This window comes from Sebastes fasciatus, chromosome 11 (assembly GCF_043250625.1).
Source record: "Sebastes fasciatus isolate fSebFas1 chromosome 11, fSebFas1.pri, whole genome shotgun sequence".
In the NCBI taxonomy this organism is placed as follows: Eukaryota; Metazoa; Chordata; class Actinopteri; order Perciformes; family Sebastidae; genus Sebastes; species Sebastes fasciatus.
The window spans coordinates 24,541,469-24,547,468 of record NC_133805.1 but is presented as its reverse complement, the minus strand read 5'-3'; the positions used below and the strand labels follow the sequence as shown (position 1 = coordinate 24,547,468).

The 6,000-nt window shown below is 39.8% G+C and overlaps 1 protein-coding gene across 7 annotated transcripts in view; it reads left to right on the top strand.

Annotated features, from left to right (window-relative positions):
- Window positions 1-4,983: 4,983 nt before the first annotated feature.
- Window positions 4,984-6,000, top strand: part of LOC141777481 (RALY RNA binding protein like) — a 58,121-nt gene continuing 57,104 nt past the window's right edge. For 3 of the 7 annotated variants that reach the window (XM_074651761.1, XM_074651767.1, XM_074651765.1), the window contains exon 1: window positions 4,984-5,135. The gene's annotated coding sequence lies outside the window, so the exon portion shown is untranslated. Of the gene's footprint in view, window positions 5,136-5,494; window positions 5,592-6,000 lie in introns of all 7 variants that reach the window. The other 4 variants (XM_074651763.1, XM_074651762.1, XM_074651766.1 and 1 more) reach the window with 3 other exon arrangements.

The window sequence follows — 6,000 nt, the reverse complement described above, 5'->3', positions numbered from 1 at the left end:
AAATAACAGTCCTGTCTATTTTGTACCTTTATTTGTCCAGCTTTGTTTTCCTTGTCCCTAGCTGTTTTTCCTATTTCTGTGTAAGTGCATTGAGAGAGATGCATAAAACCACAGTCAAATTCCTTGTATGTACTCGGCAAATAAATCTTATTCTGATTCTGACATTCCTGAAGTTTTAATGGTGCAACCAGATTTAGTCAATCATTAGTTTGAATCTAGCTAGTGGTTACTAAGAACTTAAAGGACTTTACACAGAAACCATATACAGTTGGTTGTGTAAATCTCCACTTAGCAAATACTTAGGTTCTAACGAGGCAAAGTTTAAACTTACAAATAGCAAGTGCAACCGGCTGCTGGTGATTCAAGCAGCAAGTTATTTGTCTGTAACAATAATACACAACAGTATCTCAACACATTGTGAGATTTTAACACCATCCCAAGTCACATTTCATAAACTCACAAGAGCACACAAACATGTGGCTTCTGTGCCGAAATCTATCAAGCAATTCATCCTTGTTAGAAGAAAACAAAGAGTCGTGGTAGGAAGCGCGCTGCCCTTACATCTGTCTGTCTGCCTCCGTCTATCAGCCCCTTGAGACGCCATTGATCCATACAGACCCTTTGCTCATATGACCGGCAGCAGAAACAAACACTTCTGTTCCTCCCTGACGGCGTGACCACTCGCGTTTCCGTCAAGAACGGATAGGAAACCCTGGAGCTGTCAACCTTACAGAGAGGGATCAAATGAAACATGATGACAAGCCACGCTGGAGTCTAATGTTTTTACTGCACCTTTTATGTCCTGGAGTTACCTTAAACCTGCAATGTGCAAGATCTGGCCTGGATTTTAGTTTAAAACATTCAAAGAATAACTAACATTATCAACAGAATATGAAGAGATGACAGTGTTGATGTTGCAGAGATACAGTATCTACTGAAATGAGCATGCTAACAAACTAGCCTCGGCCCATCTTCTCTTGTTATACCACTTGTTCCTCGAGAGGCAATGGTGAGTCAATAGTTGTGTTTCTGTTCAATTATCAGGCAGCTTTTGAAATGTCGCAAAAAAAGAAAAAAGAAATGCGAATTGGGCACATTTCCATTACCTGGTTTGGCGTGAATAAACTTGGCTACACCGTAGTTTGGTCAGAAGTTGGCGCTGTCGGCTACGCATGGCTGTAATCCGCCAGTAAACAGAGTAGAAGAAGAAGTAGAGGTTGCGATCCAGAAACAAAAAAAGTCGGTTCGGCCATCAAACCATCTACGAGACAATAATGAAGAGAGGTCTTCAGGAATTTGTTTCAATTGGGCAAGTTTTAATTGTTCTTTCATGTCAGCTAGTATTGGCCATGTTTCATGCTGTCTGGTTACGAAAACAAGCATTCACAAGTGATGGGAATATCAAAGAAGACGCCAACAGCAGAAACAGCTGATCAGTCATGTGAGTTAAATGTTCGCTACATCAGAATTTACTTGGCAAAGGCATTTCCATAACCCATTTAGGTCTCCGGAGCATCCCGCTGTCCTTCTTCGTGGCACAGTAAACACAATAAAGTGCTCCAGGGATGACGTATTTTTGGAGGCCAATCAGGAAGTTAGAAATCTCTTAAACTTGTGTTAACCACAGACCTTATTTCAGGCATTTAACTAAAAACCCATTAAAAAAACCTGTTGACTTCCAGATGAGGGAACCGGAAGTGCTAAAATGCCGCACGTGAAGATTAAAAGATAGCAAGATAAGTAAGACTCTCAGAGTTTGCGCAGTTTGGTTGAATTTTGCATATTCTTGCCTTGCTGTTAGTTAGTTTTTTTTTTTTTTATTGTTTTATAACTGATTGTATGGACCCAGTAGATGTGAAATGCTGAGTCCTATTTGTTTGGAGCGAGTGGTAAGGAATTACACATTGCACCTTTAATGTTTTGGAAGATGCTCATCAATATGGCTTCTCACCTGTGGGCTGTATGAACTCATTGGCCGACATTAACTGAGCTTTAAACTCTGTTATGAGCTGCCCCGAGCGTTGACATCCTCATTCATGATCAATAATCTTATGAGGCTCAATATAAACTCAGCTGATTAATCCGTTAAGTAGTTTTTAATGAGCGAGCATCAAGAGGTTGGAGTTGTGAGGATATATGGAAACCTTTCTCAACCGCTCGGTGGACGATAACAGCCTGCAGCAATAATGATAATTAGTTTATTAGTTTATTAATTTATGTAAATAACATAATGAGCTACAAGGAGCGATAAAATGAAAAATGCTGATAGAGGTAATTGCAACAAGATTTTCCTTTTAATGTTGTAAATGTGGAGGAGGCATAAGAGATAATTCTGGTTTATTATTCATGTAAATTGCCTTTAGTATTGTAGTTTTGTCCACCATTTCTGTTACTTATGATACTATTGAGCTCACCAAGTTAATTGCTGAGAGATATAGAAATGTAAAAAGAAACATAGGCAGTAAGATGATCAGACAGTTTTATACAAATTTATTTGGCAGAGAAAACTAAGGCAAAAGCTCATATCAGATTACAGATCGACTTTAACCTGCTGTACTTTTCCTGTGCAATGAGGGATTTTTTTCACCTTGATTTTACCTCAAAATAACTCAGATGATCTGACTAAAGTTTTGTCTTTATTACAACCTGTCTGGTCGTCTGACTGCTTGTGTTTCTTGCCCCATAGGAACTCATTGTAGAGATGTTGCTGTTCTCCCAGATCCCGATTCATATTTTGGTGAGTACAATCTCAACAATGTTTCCCTTAACACAAAACCATTAGCTGTCCCTTAACTGAACCAAGATGTTTTTGTGCCTAAACCTAATCAAACCTTAATGGTACAATATGCAGGATTTTCCTAAAAACAATGTATTGACTGATCTCTCTCTCAATCATCATCATTTCTGGGCGTCAAACTTTGGGCACTGGGTGTGTAGCCCCACGCATGCGCAAGCATTCATCCAAAAGGAAGCGACGTAAATGGCTGATAAAGCGCCGAAAAAATGCAAATGTACCGAGACGAAACGGCAAGTGGCCAAAGCTTGTTCCAAAGCGAGAGTGAATCTCGGGTTGGGTTTTCACTTTCACTGCTGTATGTGATGGCCGCTTTGTCACGGCCGTCGGCATTCGATACCGACACACAAGGCACCTTTTAGCGCCGTATCAGACACACCGGCCTTTCCATTAACTACAATGTAAACCCATCAGCGTCAATATTAAATGCTCAGGGCAAGTGCTCTGGGGACGTAGTTTAAAGAGCGAAAGAGACACACAGCGCGGGCGGGGGGGGATGTGGATGAGCCCAACAAACGCAGGTGTCGCTGTTAACAAGCAATTTCTGATTCTTACATATAGTCCCTTTAAGCAACCGTTTTCTGATGAATTCACAACTTTAAGCACGTGTTTAGTGCGAGTGAAAAATGACGCCAAGGGGTCTGACAAAGCGTCAGTATCTGAAGAATTGGGATGAGAACGTGTTGGTGATGCTGCAGGTAGTACACAGGGCTGTGTTCTGGCAACCGTGGTCAGGGGGGCGTGAGCCGGGGGGAGGACGGGCCAACTTTTAATGTTGTGTTTAAGCGGGATTTCCTTTATAATATGCCTTTAACCATAGCGTTGTCATGTCAGAAGACTGATTAATTTATTTTTATTCTTTTTTTACAGTAATTTGTAATGGTTTCCTCTATACATTAGGCCCCTATGTAGTAATTAGAGGTAACATTTGATTTAATTTGCAAAAAAAGAAAGATGAGAGGAAACAGACGGCTTATTTGCCACCATGCCTCGGGTCAATTTAGGTTTAACAATTCACTTACCAAACAGAGGCACGAGTTATCTTTTGACTTTTTCATATCAAGGATTCCCAAATAAATTCGTATTAAATCATAGAATATCATAGATAAGAATGCACGAGGAGGAAGGAGATGTTTGCTGTCCTTAGGGCTGCAACTAACGATTATTTTCATAGTCGATCAATCTGTTGATTATTTTCTCGATTAATCGATCAGTCGTTTGGTCTATGAAATGGTGAAAAAATGTTGATCAGAGTTTCCCAAAGCCCAAGATGACGTCCTCAAATGTCTTGTTTTGTCCACAACTCAAAGATATCCAGTTTACTGTCATAGAGGAGTAAAGAAATCAGAAAATATTCACATTTAAGAAGCTTAATCAGAGAATTTTTACTGTTTTTTCTTAAAAAATTATTCAAACCGATTAAATCGATTAACAAAATAGTTGGCGATTAATTTAATAGTTGACAACTAATCGATTAAAGCTTTGGTAGGCAGTATGTTTTTGGCATCATTGGGCAAAAAATTCCGTAATAACCTTTCAGCATATTGTAATTCAAGTGTTCTGAGAGATAACTAGACTTCTGCACCTCCTCATGCCTCTGTTTTCAGGCTTTAAATAATCTAACCCGTGATGGGAGACTTTGGCCAATCACAGGTCATTTCAGAGAGAGAGAGCGTTCCTATTGAGCGTTCCTACTGGCTGTACTCCAGCTGGTGGGCGGTGCTTTGTATTTCCTCAACTGATCTCAACATGGCTGCGGGGTTACAAACTTTCTCACTTTTCCCACTGCAGCTTTAATTGTTGCATTGTCATATTACTTAAAAAAGAGGTGCGAGATTTACATTTGTTATCAAAAAAATAATCAGATTGTATGCATTCATTCACTTCTGTTAACAGGAGAAATAAAGCAAAAGAAAAAAACAACCCACATTTTAATAATAGGAACCCATATAGGAACCCTCAGGACACCATCAATGACCCCCCTGGTAGTACCCGGACCCTATTTTAAGAAACTCAAGTAGCACTGATGGGCATAATATAAATCAATGGCATTACCAGAAGAGCTCCTCTCCATTACAGCACACTGAATGCCTCCATGTGTAGCTACAAGAGAGAAAAAAGCTCGGACTGATTCAAAAACTCTGGCCAATCCGGAGTCACATGACTGTGCCACCGGCAGCGAGAGAGAGAGAGAGAGAGAGAGAGAGAGAGAGAGAGAGCTTGTTAAAGGGACGCATGCAGAGCCTCGGTTCGGTGCAACACCAGCCTGCACAACCACCTCACATCCTCCACCGATATACGCCCAATGTCTTTTTAATTGAACCCCTTTTACTCCCGCTCGGTGAGTACATTTTCCACTGCCATTTTCTTAAGCATATTTTTCTCCTCTTTTTCTTGCTTTTCTTGTCTTGGTGTTCCGACAATGGGGAGAAATGTTTTCTGCATGCAGTGATTGAAATCTTTGGATGCTGAGTGTTTTCTTACATCCTCTGAGAGAGAAATAGCCCTACGTGCTTTGCGGACAGCTCTTGATATTTTTCCTCCTCCTCTTCTTCCTCTCTTCCTCTTCTCTTCCCGAAAGCAGCTTCTTGTTATAATCCCCCACCTTTTTCTTTATTTTCAGCCTCTTTTTTTTTTTCCTCTCCTCTCTCATCATGGCTTGTTTTGGTGTGATTTTGGTGCTTTCCTCTGGTCTTGCAGTGTTTCTCTGGTGTTTCTCTGGAGGCTGAACGTCTCCAAAGGGCGCAAAAAATAACAGTTTTGATTTTCACCTTTGAGGATTTTGCTTTTCTAATAGGTGAGGAAATTTCACTTTGCTGGAGTTTGTTTTGGTGTTTTTCTTTTATACTTCTTTATGCAGCCCTTAAACGAGCAAAATGGGAACTTTTTTTTTTGTTTTGCAAAAACTGGATTATCTCGGACTGAGCTGGATTTGTATTGAAATGTTGAAATAGTTTTTGATCTTTAAATATACATAGAAACCAATATCAAAACAGCATGTCACAATTAAAGACATTTTTTCTTCTTAAATCCATGTTCCTGTTTCTTTGGAGGACCAATGAAAAGTGATTAAAAAAATGCAGGATTTTTTGTCCTTCAAAAGTTGCCTTTTTAAAAATGTAAAACAAGTCTCTGAATGCAAATCACTGCTGTGCAAAAACAAAAACAGAAAGCAACAACAGATTCCTGCCAAGTGAACCAGACAC